Below are 18,398 nucleotides of genomic sequence, written 5' to 3' on the forward strand. Positions count from 1 at the left end.
AGTTCCCTCCCCTGTATTTAGAATGACAGCCTATCAGAACATGGTACTTGTTATATAAAGGCTGCGATTAGGCTACCAGGGATGTGTCTTTGCTAGCTCCGCCCCTTGATGTGTGCGGATTTCTGCCTAAAAGGTATGTTTTTAGCTATTTGGCTAATGTTGCAGTGAGCTCTTGCTTATCAGTTAACCATATTTTTAGCTGGATTATTATTATTATTTTTATTAATATTATTATTGTAGCTGGAAGAGCATCTTGTTTGCGGCTTCGCGGTGGTGTGTAAGTCTGGCATTATCCCCCGGTAGGTTTAGTTTGATTAATCATTTGCATGGAGTTTACGCTTGCCGTAACTTGCATGCTCTAATTCCATCCTTGTTGAGTCCATTCATCTTCGAGTTAACTGCTGAGACATGTGCTGTGTGCAGCTGTATAACTTATGTGTCCCGGGTGACCAATATCTGGTATGTATGGTTACATTTTTAAAGAATAATTGATTTGATTAAGTTAAGTAATGGTTTGTTTTTAGCAGGACGAGCAATCTCTTTGGGAGCATTCCATCATTTGGGGGTTGGGGTGATCGACACTGCTTTTTTGCTGTGGGTTTTTTTTTTTGTTCTTTGTATGCTAAAGCCGGTGGTTGTGGTCGTAGCCGTCCCAATTATCTTACCGCTGTATTTGTTGGGCTGTGTGCTCTGGCTTGCTCTCCAGTCAAAGAATTTTCCTCTATATTATCTGTGTATTTAGTCTTTGTTTGTTTGTGCTATTGTGTATGAATTGTTTTGTTTATTGTATGTTTTTTTTTTTTATTGTATGTTTACTATCGATTTTGTTTTTTGCTTAGTTTGATTCTGGTTATTTTGTAGTTTATTTTTTAATAAACTTTCTGCTCTGTATTTCTTTTTCTTTCTGTTAAGTGACAACTGTCTATCGTCAAATGTTGAGTATTGTGTATTATTGTTTATTTTGTCAATTGATTATTGTGTATTTATTCTAGTATAACTTTTGTTTAGTGTATTCGATTTATTTGTATTCTTTTGTGTTGTTTTAGGCTCCTGAGTCGGGAGGCTAGTTGTTCTAGTACCCTGATGGTGATGTGTAGAGTACGGAGTGTGGATTGCCGTTTGTGATCACTTACCTCACTGTGTGTTTGTTTTTGCGTGCGGGTAAGCCTTAGCCGTTCTAGTTATTTGTCTATGTGTGGTGTACTGAACCGTGGTTGTTTAGCTCATTTGAGCTACATCTTAGTCTGGTCTTTTTAAATGTTTTATCTGATTATTGTGAACTTAAACATTTTGTTTACTGTATACCTATACCTATTATCTATGATACCTATCTCATGCTCTTTCTGATATTTTTTTTCCCCCTGGGCACAAATCTGTCAAAGAAGAGTTTCACTGGACTGTAGGTCATTGTTCAAGTCAAATCAAGTCAAGTTGAGCTTTATTGTCATTCCGCTACATGTGGAGAAATACAGTGGAATAAAATGTCGTGCCTCACGGGACCACGGTGCTACATAAATACAGACATACAACAATTAAGTATAGTATAAAGTATAAACTTATACACAACTAGCCTACTGACAGATTTTAACTATAAATATACTACATATAAATGTTTACCTACATAAAAAAACTAAAAAAAAATACAAACTATACGAATGCTTCACATAATACTGTACATGTGCAAAGGGAAACATCGTAACTCAAGCAGCTGGTTGGGGAACAGTGCAAGATGATTTGTAGCAGGGCCATGCACAGACATTTTGAGGGGCAGTGGCCCAAACCAAAAAAGGGGCATAAGTAGGTTGTAAGATTTTTAGTTGATGTTTTACAGTTGTTACAAATATACAATTAAAAGAGAAGATAGCACACTCTGTAATAACTGACTTTATTGCAGATGTTTTGATAAGAGTGGGCTCTCCCTCACTCTCTGAGACTGCTTCTGTCTCATCTTAAATGGAAGTATGGGGTTGTGGGGTGAGTTGAGCCAGTGGGTAAGTTGACCCACCCCCTGCATCTTGGCAACTGTAAACTTTTACTATCGTCTATTTTTTATTATTGAAATCTATTTTATACACCATCATTTTCGTTTCTATAACGTGTGAATATATCCTATATGATATTCTACAACAAAAACAATCAGAGCGCCTTGTTATCACTAGTTTTATTTTGATTTCCTGAGTCCGCTAGTAGCTTATAGCCCATTAGCATCACCATCGTGGTTGTTGCTAAACCCGCGTGCATCGCTAATACTCTATTCACACACATTACAATTACTTTACTCACTGTTTAATGGCAGATGTTTGTCTACCTTTGAGTGCAGGTGACGACACGTTCGAGCTGCATTTGGTGCTCCTCGAGCTGGAGGCCGTGGAGAAGCAGATTCGGGTCCTGGAGCAGAGGCAGGCCCAGCTGAGAGAGCGGAGAGCCGCGCTGGAAACCTCCCGGGCTGACGCTCACAAGTCCAGGGTAAGAATGCAGTGCGCTACTAACAGTCCCACCACCTCTACTCCGTGTGTTTCTCTGCACAGGCCGGTGCACCCAGGACGCGATCTGCCCAGATGTCCTTCACTCCGGCGCCGGGACACCACGGACCCTGGGGTGCATCCGCAGCGGAGGACGCAAGCCAGGCCCCCGGCGATGACTTCTCCCCCTCCGGTCTTCGAGATCTCCACACGGAACCGCTTTTCTCTCCCCTCCGCGAGACGGAACGCGACGCTGTGATCGTCGGAGACTCCATTGTCCGACACGTCCATGCTACGTTAGCCGAAGGTAAAGTGCACACTCACTGTTTCCCTGGTGCTCGTGTTCTCGATGTTTCTGCGCAGATACCCATGATCCTGAAGGCCGACGAGAGCCCCAGAGCGGTCGTGCTTCACGCCGGGGTTAACGACACCACGCAGTGGCAGACGGAGACGCTGAAGAGGGACTTCAGGAGCCTGATCGAGACGGTTCGCAGCACGACGCCCCGTGGCGACGATCATCGTGTCAGGACCACTGCCCACGTATCGACGAGGACACGAAAGGTTCAGTAGACTTTTTGCTCTAAATGAATGGTTATTGTCATGGTGTAAAGAACAGAAACTGCTCTTTGTTAATAATTGGAATCTTTTCTGGGAGCGTCCTAGGCTTTTTCGCACTGATGGCCTGCACCCCAGCAGAGTCGGAGCGGATCTCCTCTCGGACAACATCTCCAGGACGCTGCGCTCCATATGACTAGTAAGCCAATTCTCAAATAACTGCTATGATGGCTTTTGTTCTACCCGCTTAAATGTTAGAAGTACTTGCGCTGTCCAATCTATCAATGCTGTGTCTGTTCCCCGAATAATGAGGTCAAAATATAAATTTAATGTAGGATCTAGAAAAAATCTTATCGTGATTAAACCAGAAAAACGTAAAATAAATGAACAAAAACCATTTTTAAAGTTTGGGCTCATAAACGTTAGATCACTCACACCCAAAGCAGTTATTGTAAATGAAATGATCACAGATAATAGTTTTTATGTACTCTGCTTGACTGAAACCTGGTGCTAAACCAAATGATTATATTGGTCTAAATGAGTCTACTCCACCAAACTACTGTTATAAACATGAGCCCCGTCAGACTGGTCGTGGGGGAGGTTTTTGCAACAATATATAGTGATATTCTCAATGTTACCCAGAAAACAGGATACAGGTTTAAATCATTTGAAATACTTATGCTTAATGTTACACTGTCAGATATGCAAAAGAAATCTATTGTATCTCTTTCTCTGGCTACTGTGTATAGACCACCAGGGCCATATACAGAATTCCTAAAAGAATTTGGAGATTTTCCTCTCAGACCTGTTGGTTACCCCGCTGATAAAGCGCTAATTTTGGAGATTTTAACATTCACGTGGATAATACAAATGATGCGTTAGGACTTGCGTTTACTGACTTATTAAACTGTTTTGGAGTAAAGCAAAATGTCACCAGGCCCACTCATCGTTTTAATCATACGCTAGATTTAATTATATCGCATGGAATCGATCTTATTGACATAGATATCGTACTTCAAAGTGATGATGTTACTGACCATTTCCTTGTATCGTGCATTTTGCATATTGATGTTATAACTATATAGCTTCGCGTTATCGTCCGGGGCAGAACTATTGTGTTCCAGCCACCATAGACAGATTCACAAATAACCTGCCTGATTTATCTCAACTGCTCTGTGTACACATGTACTAGACAAAATGACTGGCAACATGGGCACTATCTTCTCTAATACATTAGAAGCTGTTGCCCCTATCAAATTAAAAAAAAGGTTAGAGATAAACGTACTGTGCCAAGTTACAACAGTAATACCCTCTCTCTCAAGAAAGAAACTGGTAGTCTTGAGCGCAAATGGAGAAAACTAACTTGGAAGTTTTTAAAATTGCGTGGGAAAAAAACAGTATAGTCCAGCTATAGACAGGCTCTCTAAAAACTGCCAGGGCCGAGCATATCCACAAACTCAAAGAAAACACACCAAAACAATCCAAGGTTTTTTATTTACCACAGTGGCTAGATTAACAAATAACCAGACGCCACCCCGATCATAATTATTCCCTCACAGTTAAATAGTAATGACTTTATGAATTTCTTCACTGATAAAATAGATAACATCAGAAATACAAAATGTAATAATAACAAATGTAGATTCTTCTACAGCATCTAGACTACTTCGCACCCAAAGATAAACTGCAGTGCTTTACAACTATAGGATAGGAAGAGCTAAATAAACTTATCACTTCATCTAAACCAACAACATGTTTATTAGATCCTGTACCCACTAAATTACTGAAAGAGTTGTTACCTGTAGCAGAAAAACTGCTTCTCAATATTATTAACTCGTCATTATCTTTAGGTCACGTCCCAAAACCATTCAAGCTGGCGGTTATTAAGCCTCTTATTAAGAAACTACAACTAGATCCTAGTGAACTGGCAAATTACAGACCCATTTCAAATCTTCCATTTATGTCTAAAATTTTAGAAAAAGTAGTGTCTGCTCAATTGTGCTCCTACCTGCAAAAAAAAATTATCTCTATGAAGAATTTCAGTCGGGTTTCAGGCCCCATCATAGCACAGAAACTGCACTTGTTAAAATTTCAAATGACTTGCTGCTTGCATCAGACCAAGGCTGCATCTCATTGCTAGTTTTACTTGATCTAAATGCTGCATTCGACACCATAGATCACGACATACTCATAGATAGATTACAAAACTATACAGGTATCCAAGGGCAGGCTTTAAGATGGTTTAGATCCTACCTGTCCGATCGCTACCACTTTGTTTATTTAAATGGGGAGTCATCTCATTTATCACCAGTAAAATATGGAGTGCCACAAGGATCTGTCCTAGGTCCTCTGCTGTTTTCAATATACATGTTGCCCCTTGGTATTATCATTAGAAAATACGGGATTAGTTTTCACTGTTATGCTGATGATACTCAACTATATATCTCAACAAGACCAGGTGAAACTACAAAATTATCTAAGCTAACAGAGTGTGTTAAAAATGTTAAAAATTGGATGACCAATAATTTTCTCCTATTAAATTCAGAAAAGACAGAGATATTACTTATTGGACCAGAAAACATTACACAGAATCTCGTAGATTACAATTTGCAATTAGACGGATGTACTGTTACTTCCTCTACTGTCAAAAATCTGGGTGTTGTATTAGACAGTAACTTGTCTTTTGAAAATCATATTTCTTCCATCTTAGAAACATTGCCAAGCTACGAAACATGTTACCTGTTTCTGATGCAGAAAAGCTAGTTCATGCATTCATGACCTCTAGACTGGACTATTGTAATGCACTGCCTAGGTGGTTGTCCTGCATCCTCAATAAACAAGCTACAGGTAGTCCAAAGTGCGGCGGCTAGAGTCCTTACCAGGTCAAGAAAATATGATCATATTACCCAAATTTTACAGTCTCTGCACTGGCTACCTATTAAGTTCCGTTTCAGTTACCAAAATATTTATTACTTACTTATAAGGCCCTTAATGGCTTAGCTCCTGCGTACCTAACTAGTCTTCTACCACGCTACAACCCATCACGCTCCCTAAGGTCACAAAACGCTTGGACTTTTGATAGTACCTAGGATAGCAAAGTCCACTAAAGGAGGTAGAGCTTTTTCGCATTTGGCTCCCAAACTCTGGAATAGCCTTCCTGATAATGTTCGGGGTTCAAACACACTTCCTCTATTTAAATCTAGATTAAAAACACACCTCTTTGGCCAAGCATTCAACTAATGCATCTCATAATTTTGGACTGCAGTTATATCTGATCACATGAGCATTATTATTCTTTAGCTTGGGTTAAACTAATTAATTTTACTAGGCTGGAACAGCAGCTACGCTAATTATGTCTCTATTTGTTTCTCTGTTTTGCCACGGGATTTACATCCCGTGGTAACTAGGATTTACACAAGCTCCAGTCTGGATCCAGAACACCTGAGAAGAGATGATGCTAACCCCTCAGAGGACCTCAGATGATGCCAAACCCAGAGACAACATACAGAACTACCACATTTTGCTATAAGTTTGATTGCATAATTTGCATGTTAATAGTGTTAATCGTCTGTTTGTTTACATCTTTTATTGATTTTTCTGAACATTTCTGCCATATGCACATGAACTGACAGTCACCTGACAACTGATAAGCTACTACTGATAAGCTCTACTAAATATTGTAGAAACTTAATTTTCTGTAAAGTTGCTTTGCAAATGATTTGTATCGTAAAAAGCGCCATACAAATGAACTTGAATTGAACTGAATTGAATTGAACTATCATGTCACTATGCATTTTGGAACCACCCATCATTTCTGCCAGACTGTGAAAAGGAGAAATACACTGGGGGAATAGAAGGCACCATGGCCGTAGCCAGGGTTTGAAAATTAGTGTGGTCTGGGTGGGAATTGTCCTAAAATAACCCCACTCATTATATACAGTAAACAGTTACATTCTGATTATTTAAAATGATAGGAATACTTTCATTTGGATAAGATAGATACTTTCATTTTACTTCTGTAGGTGGGACGTACTTGATTATTTATAGGTGTTTTCTCTTGAGCCCGGCAAGACTCCCGAGACTGGGGCACCCCCCCCCCAAATCCCCCCCCCCCCCCCCCCCCCCCCCCCGGGGAGAGGGGCTGAGCTAGGAGTCCGGACCAGCCCAAAGTGCTCCCCAAAAAAGCAAAATAGAACAGGACAGCAGCCAGATACGCACATTTACGACTCCCCAAAAAGCTGGGCTTAATGTTAGATGGGTGCTGGACATCCTTTGGTATATAATTGTTGTGGCAGTGTCTAGGAAGATAATTTGACTTCCGTGCAAGTGTCCACTTGAGAGAGAGATGACAACTCCTACTGAAGATGCGATTATTTCGGCAGTAGGGAAGATAGAAAAAAGGCTCCTGCGGGAGCTGACACTGCTGCGGCAGTGGGAAATATGGAAAGGCTCCTGCGGGAGCTGACACTGCTGCGGCAGTGGGGAAATATGGAAGAGCTCCTGAGGAAGCGGGCACTGCTGCAGTGGGGAAATGGAGAAAAAGGCTCCTGCAGGAGCGGGGAACTGCTGTGGCAGTGTAGGAATTAGGTAAGGTTCCTTCGAGAGCGGGAACTGTGTGGGAATTAGGTAAGGCTCCTGCCCGAAGATGCAGTGGCAGTGGGGAAAATGGAAAAGCTCCTGTGGAATCGTGGACTGGGGAAAATATGGGAAGACCACCTGGAGGAGCGGGGGAAACTGCTGCGGCAGTGTAGGAATTAGGTAAGGCTCCTGCAGGAGCAGCATTGGTAGTGGGGGGAAGTCTGGAAAAGCTCCTGCTGGAGTGGGCACTGTTGCGGCAGTGTGGGAATTAGGTAAGGCTCCTGCGCGGGACCTGGAAACTGCTGCAGCAGTGGGAAAAATAGGGAAAAAATTCCTTCAGGAGCAGAGATTGCTGCTGCAGTGGGGAAATATGGGAAAAGCTCCTGCAGGAGCGGGGACTGCTGTGGCAGGGGGGGGGAAAACGGAAAGGCTCCTGTGGGAGAGAGGGCATTGCTGCGACATTGTGGGAATTGGGTGGGGGCCCCCTGTGGGAGCGGGGGTGCTGCTGGGACAGCTGGAGTGGGGATGGGCCATTATAGATGGATTAGGTGATGTTAAAGGGGGCTAGCTATGGTTGTTCAGGATGTTTGAGTGAACAGGGATGGGACTGGCATTAAGGGGTCGGCTGATGAGGGTTCGGTGAGCTTCTAAAATGGAATCGGTCTGACCGCACGTAGATCTTGAAGGTCTCTGCCTTTTGACAAAATCTGCATCCTGATGTTGCTGGTTATGGGGGTGGTTCCAAGGCGAGAGTGTTCGGAGGGATGGAGAGAAGGAGGGGCAAGCATGCAGGGGGGGAGGAGGAAAGGATAGCTGATGGGAGTCGCTTGCAGGGGCGTGCTCATGCTTGGGATCAGTGTTAATTTAGTCAACGAAGACAAAAAATATTCATTAACTGACATATTTTCATCCCAAGATAAAGACAGACTAAATCAAAAAATGCCTGTTAAGGTTAGCGCTGCTTGGGATGGCTCCAGGGGTGGAAGAAAGGGGAGGAAAGAGAGGGGGAAATGGCGGGCATCGGGGGCCTGCGCCATTAGCGGGGGCATGCTCACACTTGGGGCAGCTCTGGGAGTGGAAGAGAGAGGGGAAAAGAGAAAAAAAAAGAAAAGAAAGGGAAATGGCAGGGGAAATGGCAGGCATCAGGCCTAAGCCAATGGGTGTTCTGGGAGGGATGATGGGTAGGGCAGAACATAGAGAAGGAAGGGGAGCATGAGAGGAGGAGGAAAGATAGCTGCTGGAGGCCTGCCTGCGGAGACAGTGTGCTCATGCTTTGCGGAGGCGTGCTCACGCTTGGGACGTCTGGCTTCTGGAAGTGGAAGAAGAGAGGGGGAAAGAGAGGATGAATGGCGGGCATCGGGGCCTGCACCATTAATTATTAATGGAGTTGGCCTCACACTGGGGTTAGACTGTGTGGGCTGCAGGCCCATGAGAGTAGGGGAGGGGGGGTTGTCGGAAAAGGGGTGTGGATGGGTCTGCACCGCTATCGGAGGCATGCTCATGCTATTGTCTGCTACGGGAGCTGGAGGCCACTGAAAAAAAGGAAAAAGGGGTAAGTAACAGCAGGAGGAAGGGTCTGAGATGTGAGGGTCTGTGTTGCAAGTAGAAGGAGCTTCATGCTTGCTTCGGCTGCTGTAGTTGTTGGGTGTGGGAAAGTAGAAGGGTTAGTAACATTTGATGGGGCAAAGCTAAAAATGCCCTGGGTAGCCTACTGTGTTGGTTGGTTTAGCAATTGGTTGCCTGATTTGACAATTCCTCAAGCCTTGTCCACATTAATATGTTCCTGTTAAAAGCATCTTTTCCTCACGTTTTTGGCTTTCCAGCCTTTTTAAACGCTCTACAGAGCGGTATAAATTTGAGAAATGCTGTTTTCACGTTGTAGTATGGACTGTGGAAACAGCGGCTTTTTGAAACGATGAAGCATGTTTAGTTAGAGTTAGTCGCGGTTTCCCACACATTAATTTTATTTGTGGCGGGGTCGCCACAATATCAAAACTGACCGCCATAAATAGATTTTCCAAAAAGGCTTTGACTTTATTGAATATAAACATGAGCACTGCACATTTCAAAATCAAATAAAACCGATGCGGGTGTTTTTTTATATCACTGTATTTCAGAAGGAAACTGGACTGTATTTAGAAAAATTTTGGATGTAAATGCTTGATAAGGCCAGCGTTTTGTGAGCGCTGTTTTGCAGCCGTCACCCGGAGAATCCTGTATCTCTCCCGCTCTTATAGCGCATCCTACTGGCAGAAAATGAATTTGCATATATATGTCTATATGGGGGCGGGGCAGTGCCGCCACAAATAGAGTGTAAGGCTGTGGCAAAACACTGCACATTGTACACAATAGACATGTTTATAGCCGTAACGTTAATTTGCAGTTATGTGCTATTCACTTTCACGCTGGTTTTCTAAAGATATTTACTTTGTACTCTTTTTTCATATTGCAATCCTAAAAAGACAACAGAAAATGTACTCACAAATTGCTGTCCTGTGGAAAACACAAGGTCAGTTGCGTTTTAGAGGATCAATTCTGAGTGAGCGGTGTCAGTAAATGCTGCTGAAATATTTCCCATACAATAAACTGATCCCTGCCAGAAGAAATTGCATGAAACCTATGTCTGGGTATCATCTCGGTGAGGTTTATACATGCAAAGTAAGGCAATGTAATGCCTTGCGAGACTTTCCAGTGTGGATGACAGCTCTAAAAATTTATTAAATTGCAACACACGGTCTGCAACCGCTAGTGGAGGCAGCCTCAAACTGAGGCTTTTGCTGCAGTGAGATCTGGGGTGCAGCCCTAGGGCTCGTTGAATGCCTGCTGCTGCAAGGGCGATCCAGCGCTCGAGGAGAGGCGGGTATTTGAGCGGGACAACGGTGGTGTCGAGCGAGGCAAGCTCGGGGGCTTTGCACTGGTCTATTGGCACAGCGTGTGGGCTGGTCGGGAAGAGCAGCTGTCGCGATAACGCCTGGTGCTCGTCGCCCGTGTTTGGCGGGTAGGAGTTATCATGGGGGCCGGCAAATTGCGGCAGATCTGAAAAAATCCCTGGTATAGATCTCTCTTTGATTTGGACGGAAAATTGGGTCTTGTGACGTAGGACCTTGCAACAGAGCGAACCCAAATGCTGAAAAGTACGAGGGATAACTGAAGGTAGGACGTACTTGATTATTATTATGAGTGTTTTCTCTTGAGCATGACTGGTTAACGGGTTGTTGGTGTAAAATCACTAATGAATGACACTGGCCGTGGTTATTATACCGTGCATCTGCTCCCTCCCGAAATTTATGAAACATCCACTTACTTACAAGAATTAAAATGTGACAAACTGCTAAATATCTCTATGCATGATTTACCTGACTGGCTTGCTGGTGCTTGTATTCATGTTTGCAATGTTGAAATGTTCTTTACCAGCCCTCCCTTCGCTCTGTTTCGTTCTCTCTTCTTCTTCTTTTTTGTGAAGCCATTTCTTTTGTCTACAAAGTGTGCCAACAACAGCAAATTTGGAGTTAACTCTATATTAGATCTGATCATGGTACAATAATTTTATTAGACATTCTATTATAAGAACATGTATGTATTTTGTCAAAACTGTTTAGAAGGCAGAGTCATTTACTGACAAAAACAAAAACAAACAAACAACCAACTAATGACTAATTCAGCGGATCAACCACTGACTAATGTGGATTATAATGCATCTACCTGGTAATGCAACAAGCTTCGGGGACTGTGGTCTCCCAATCTCTGGTCGAGTGACCCACAACAGATTGTGGATTGATGCTGCGGAGCTGGTGAGGGAAAAACAACAGAGCTGATTAGCAGGACAACTCAGATGGCCTCTCTTTAGGCGGTAAGCGTAGGTAACAGACCAGCTTTGAGCTAGTGGGGTGGATGGAGGGATTTGGTGAGAGGGGCCACCTTTAGCCAATGAGGGCAAAGGGGCAGTGGCTCTAGCCACTCTGAGGCACACCCTACCTGTTGCTTATGGCCCTGATTTGTAGTGCCCACTCATCTGTGTGTAAGCACAAAAACAAAGAAAGTTTTCAGACATTTCTTATCTGTGATGTGATTGAAGGTTTGGGGGTTTGTTCTGCGGGGGGTTGTAGGAGTGGTAGAGATGGTCCATGTTTCAAGAGGTTTAAGGTAGGGTTTTGTGTAGGTGGTGTTCAGAGGGAGGGCGGTGAGTGATTTTGAGATTCAGGTGCTCTGCACAGCCCTGGGGGGAAAAGTGCCTGTTGAGACGACCATCTGAGTGGAGCGTGGGCTCTGATGCTTGCCTGTACTGTCTTCCCCTTGATGTGTTAGGTAGCTGTAGAGGTGAGCTTAGACTGTTTGGGAGGAGGATGGGTGTGTGTCTCTTCACGATATCTGTTGTTAGCTTCTTTCTGGAGCATCGTCTAAGAAAAATGTCCAGGAGGGGTGGGGCGCTAGGGTCCATTCTTGCGCTGGTTCTGTGCTGCAGCCTCAGTAATTCCTCCCGGGTTACCAGGACAGTGAGGCAGTTACTGGATATCCTACAAACGCACGCTTCAAATAGTTCCCCTCATAGAATTGTGGTGAGGAAATGGGTGGGAGGGAGCTACTGGCTCTTTTTTTTTTTTTTTTTTCTCACCGGTGGAGAAATTGTAGGCACTGATTGGGCCTTCTTGGAGGAAATTGGTTTTAAATTGAGGCTCATCTGCATAAATGATGTTCACTTGATTAACATTCCTGTCTAGCAAAACCTCCGTGGATGTTAACCACAATCAGAATTTGAATTTTTCTATTAGGATTTCCAGTGTGGTGTGGACGCCATATGAATGACAATGCATATTCTCGATCACATGCACCGGTATTCTGAAAATGAATCTTACATACTGTTATGGAGTTGGAAGGATCGCACCAAGATATGAGGTGGTAGTACAAAAGATATATGCTGTAAATCCAACCACCAACAGCTGGTAAATAAAACATCATAGATGGTTCATAAACTTATTTGGTCAGTCTTTATTTTATACAAATACGGAAAGCAACAGTTATTTTTGGTTTCCCTTTGGAGTTTATAATTCCAGTTCTCTACTTGACACAATCTCCTCTTGATAACTCTCTTCAATACTGTCAGTGGTGGCTGGTCTCCCGCATCATTTTGCAGAGCTCTATTGCTGTGACTGAGTTACAAAGTCATTATTGTTATTTCATTACTCTAAATTAAGAAATAGAAAACTCGGTAATGAAATTTTGAGAAGAATATTTAATAAGTAAGGCCTCTTGTTAAAAAGAACATATAAACTATGTGGGAACAAACCGCTGCGCAATTGACAAATAGACACTGAATGATATTTTTAAGGGGCATCCGTATGAATGCGATTTCAACGTTTTCGTTTCTCTTTGGTAGTGGTTAGCAAGCTCGTGGGTGTCATATAACGAATCTGTAAAGATCTGTGTGGTAACGAAAGAGAGGACATGCAAAAAACATGATGCAGAGCTGGGGGGCGCGAGAGGACTGGATTTTGAGAAATCCGCTGGTGGTAAGATTGAGTTGGCTTGTTTGTTTTGTCGTAGTCTTATGATCACAAATGCAGCAGCCATAAGCTTTATGTTTACGTCATGCGCGACCTGCCACGCGTAAAAACTTGGTATAAATCATTTATTAATCCGTCTGTATTATGTCCCGGCATGGGATGCAACAACAATGGTTCGTTTGTAATGGGTTTTTATTGTGTGTTTTGTTGTTTTTCCGCAGCCGGTGGTTCTTACCGGGGACATGCATCACAGTAATAGAACAATGGGGATAAACATATTTCCGTCAACAAAACACAGCATTGAGGTATTTCAGCCAATCCCCAAAGCACGTGTAGATATACTAGGCCAATCATTAGACACACCTTGCTATTCATAAGTAATATAAACGATTAGCTGTTATATCAAGTTCAAGTCAAGTCTAGCTTTAATTGTTCAATTTCTTCCCAATGTACAGTACATACATACAGAGAATCAAAATTGTGTGCGAATTACATCTCAGACCCCGCAGTGCATACAGATAACACTAACAGTTAGAGCCTTAAAAATCTAGAATCAAATATAAAATATAAGATAAACTATATACAATTAAGGGGAATGTAAAAAAGGACCATAATAGAAAAAATAAAATTAAAAATAAGGTTTAAATACAAAGCAGCGCAAGGCACAGGATGGAGATAGGATGGATGCAAATCATCGTGAAACAAAACAGTGCAGAATAAAACAGATTTTTAGTGCATAAAACAAAATAGCTTAATCAGTCTGATTAAGAAGTGACAACGTGAACAAAGGGCCTCAAGAGCAGTTAGTTTTATTAAACTGACTGATGAGGTGGAAACACAAATGATGTCAGAATGATGTCTCATGGTAAATTGAGGGAGTAGGGATCACAAAGTGACTGTGCTGACATTGATGTTCGAGGTGAGGTGCTATGTTATTCCTACTCCGCCATAGAGGGAAGTAAGTACCATAATGAATAAACAGTATGTGAGAAAATATACTCATAGTTTTAAACCTTTAAACCTGCTAAACACAATTACACCAAATCGCACAATACTGCTTACTTTTTAGCTAACAAATCTACGACTCCTTTTAAATATGTCAAATTGTTTATAAAGTCTGTAGCCTTACACCCATAGAAACTTTTATGCTGACAGCTGTACCATTGATTTATTGTTTTATAAATTAATTTATAGATGCAGCTAAACTCTTTTTTTTTATTGCTTTTTTGCCGTACCATAAGCTAACCCCCTTTACCATTAAATCAATACAATTTTATTGTATAGCATTTTACGATTACAAAATCGTTGACAACTTTACAGAAAATAAATTTCTAGACAATCTTTAGTAGGAGCTACTCAGTGGGGTCCTGCAGTTTCTGTAAGTGCATATAGACACGCAGAATGTAATGGCAAACATCTATTAAAGATGTAATCCAAACATGACGTATGAACACTATTAAAAGTAACTATTATATGATGCAATCCACACTTATAGTAAAATTTGGTCGTTCAGAGAAACCAAAATAGAGGATATAATTAGCATAGCTGCTGTTCCTAAAGTACAATTAATTAGTTTCCTCAAGCTAAAGAATACTAATGACATTTAAATCAGATTTCACTGGCCGTCCCCAAAATTAAGAGATGCATTATTTGAAGCTGCTTGGCCAAAGAGTGTGTATTTTTAATTCAGATTTTTAAACAGAAAACAGTGTGTTTGAACCCCGAATCATTCTCAGTGAAGTTCTATAATGCCAGAGTTTTGGGAGCCAAGTGGCAAAAAGTTTTACGAAGTCCTCTAAGTGGACTTTTGCTATCCCAGGTACGAATCAAAAGTCCAGCATTTTGTGACCTTAGGAGCTGTTGAATGGCTAGGAAGGCAGTCGAAGACGAGTTAGGTACGCAGGGAGCTAAGCTATTAAGGGCCCTTTAGATGTGAGTAATACTATTTTTGTAAACTGATAATGGAACTTAATAGGTAGCCAGTGCAAGAGACTGATGTTTAGTCCGCACAAGTAGTTAAGTGGCAGGAAAGTAATTTGGGACATTCTTAGGGAGGCGCCAGAATTGATTTGGTCTTTTGGGCCATGAAGTTCATGGTACGGTTTGTCAATATTCGGGAATTTTGGATTCTCTGCCTGTATATTCCGACATGTCCGGGTTCAGAAAATGTGGTAGCTGATGCCGCTGTACGCGCTCCTACGTTTATAATCTTAATGGATTTAACTTGTGGTTTTCTTCTTTGGAAATTTTTAGGAGGACTGTCTTTGAACCTGAATCATCGTTCCTAATGTTTTGTGTTTTGATTGTTTCGTTACAAAGGAACCTTTTGTGGGAGTCCCTGTCCTTTAATGGGGAGGGAGGGTGTGACGACCTCTGCTGTTTGGTCGCTGGGTCTTGCCGCTTGGTACCCACCCAAGTTTCCACAAATTAGCATCTTTGTTTTGGATCCAACCCGTGACCAATTAGCTTGAGGTGCTCATTTAAAAACGAGATCACCAGCTGAGCCAAGGGAGGGGACCTTTGGGGATTTTTGGACCTATTGGGGCCTTTGTTGTTTGGTTTTTGTTGGGACTTTGTTTTTTTTTGTTTTGGTTTTTCTCCTTTATGCCTCAACATCTGGAATTTTGATTTCCCAACCATTGGCCCTTTACCTTACACTCTGAACGTTGCTGATCCACACAGACTTACATTGTGATTTCCTTTAATATGTTTATTTAATTATTTGATGTTACCTCTTAATTTGGTAGTAAAATCAAATCTTCTGAGCTTAATATTTGTTTGGCGTGGATCCCTTTGTCCTTTGTTGCTAGCCCTTGAGGCCAGGGGATGGTAGCAGGGAAGAGCAGAAGTCTGCGTATAAAACACATGCTCACAAGGCTTATACGTGTGGACTATATACACCTATGAGTGCAGCTATAGAGTCGCAGTATGGAACTCCACGCTTCCTACGTTTCTCACGCAGTGCATCATGAAGGCCTGTATGCCAGGAAAATTCACGACAGATCCAGCTGCCTAGTGTGATGGAGGAACTCCAAACTGTGTCTAGTCGTAGGACACTGGCTCTGGAAGTCCCATACAGTGTCCATAGTGTTATAAAATCTGTATAACATATACCAATAATTGAACAGCTAAAAACGGCCCTGCAAGCGAGATGTAACACATTTACAGTGATGAATAGTTTCACCTTTAGATTAGGGGATGCCAAAGTGTTATAAATGACTTGTATACATCTACAAATTAATTTGTAACAGTAAGAAAGGTCTAATCAAGTGATATGTAAACACATTTACAAGTGATGAATAGTTTACACTTTAGATTAGGTGTGCAGAAAGCGTTTAAATGATTTTATTCAATGCGTTTACCACATCCTCTATACAGGTGTTTGAACAACTTTGTAGTGTGTACTAAGTACTGACTTGTGAGGGTATGGTACACTTTAATATAACTGCACGCTATTAATCATATAGTTTAAGCATTAGAAACATTAATTCATTCATTTATAAAGCCTTAATAGACATAATAAGCAGTTTATAAATACAGATATAAATGCTTTATACTTTATTTTTAAAAAGCATATCTATAATGTATTAATAATTGTTTTTTTTTCATACTTTATTAATGATCTTTCCAGTTCTAACTTGACGTATAGCATTAATTTTACCACCACCAGTTATAAAGGCGGGGTTGTCAGTGGTTTCATAAGAATCAACTTAGAAATTGTAAGTACATGATTAATAACTATTTAAATGTTCATTCTAACCACTCTTAATTTTATTTCAACATATCGTTTATAGTTACTTTGATGTTTAATATTGGTTTATTAACATGTATTTCTACTGTAATTCATGGTTAATTCAGGTAGTTATAAAACATAATTAGTTGTTAGTTAATATTTTTTGAGCTGTGCATCTAAAGTGAGGACTAATTGACTGCCTTGTAAAGCTTTTACAAAATGCGATTTAAAGGCTTTAATATAATTTCTATGTTCTGTATCACTTGTGTTTGTTTTGTTTCCTTTTCATGTTTCGAAAAGATACTGAGAGCTTTAAAAATATCCTTTAAAATGCTTTACAAGGCATCACTAGTCCTACACTTTAGATGAGCTCACATAATATTACTGCCACTACTAAATGCTTATAACTATACCTGAATTTACTACATTTAAAATTACAGTTCTTGTGTATCTTTGAATCAACCTGGCAACTCTAAATAACTGGTTTTAATAATGCTTACACTTGCATTAGACATGATGTTTTAACAGTCCAGGGCAGTCGGAAGACTGTAAGCAGTAATCAACTTGACATTAAATGAGAGAGAGGACAAGATTTATTTGTTTCCTAACGGTCCTCTTTGTGTTCTTTTAAATTATTACACATACAAATTTGCATTCAGAGTCAGTAAGAACACTTGAATCACAAAATGATTCTAACATTTGGTACAAAATAAATACACACTGTATAGAATCAAATACAATAAATAAATAAATAATAAATAAATAAATGGAACAACCTTAACCCAATGTACAGGAAATGCCGCTAATTCCAATTCTTACAACTCTGGCCTGAATTCAGTAACATGTTAAGTATCTTAAGTAACACGCAAGTGAGTAACTTATTTCAGGTAAGTGTAGGGTTACATGAGTAACTTTGCTCACATACTGTAATGTCTAAAGTATTATAAATAAATAATCAATTTGAAACACAATTAATTTGGACATTAAAACACATTAAATTCACCAAAGTTTGTATGGAACTTTTAATATTTTTTAATAATTAAATTTTAACTAACCTTGACATTAAATGAAGAGATAGACAAGAGTTAGTTGTTTCCTTAACGAACGGTCCGCTTTGTTGTCTGAGGATGCGCTGCAGTCGTCATGGTACACTCTACTCTCTCAACTTACTACTTGCCACCCCAATTCAAAAATTGCAGCTGACTAGTCTGCAACTTCATCATATATTTTAAATTAATAATTAAAAATACAACTTAATATATACAGGTAATAGAAAATGAACCTTTGTAAAAAGAAAAAGGAAATATTATCACTCTTATATGTGACTCCAAACTATATGTAGGTGGTCACACTCTCCCCCACGAAGGAATCTAATGCCTCCATATTCCTTTAAAAACCATATTAACTTGTTGGTTCCTATTTCTCAATAGGCAAATCATGGTGTCATTGTCTGATATTTATGAAGGAGGCAGTTTTATGGAGAATTATAGGTGTGTTATTGGTGTTGGAGAAGTGTAGTATTGTAAATAACTGCCTGGCTCCTCTGGGTCAAATGGGTAGGAGGGAAGA

The sequence above is a fragment of the Cyprinus carpio genome, chromosome A5, assembly GCF_018340385.1.
Source record: "Cyprinus carpio isolate SPL01 chromosome A5, ASM1834038v1, whole genome shotgun sequence".
NCBI lineage: Eukaryota > Metazoa > Chordata > Actinopteri > Cypriniformes > Cyprinidae > Cyprinus > Cyprinus carpio.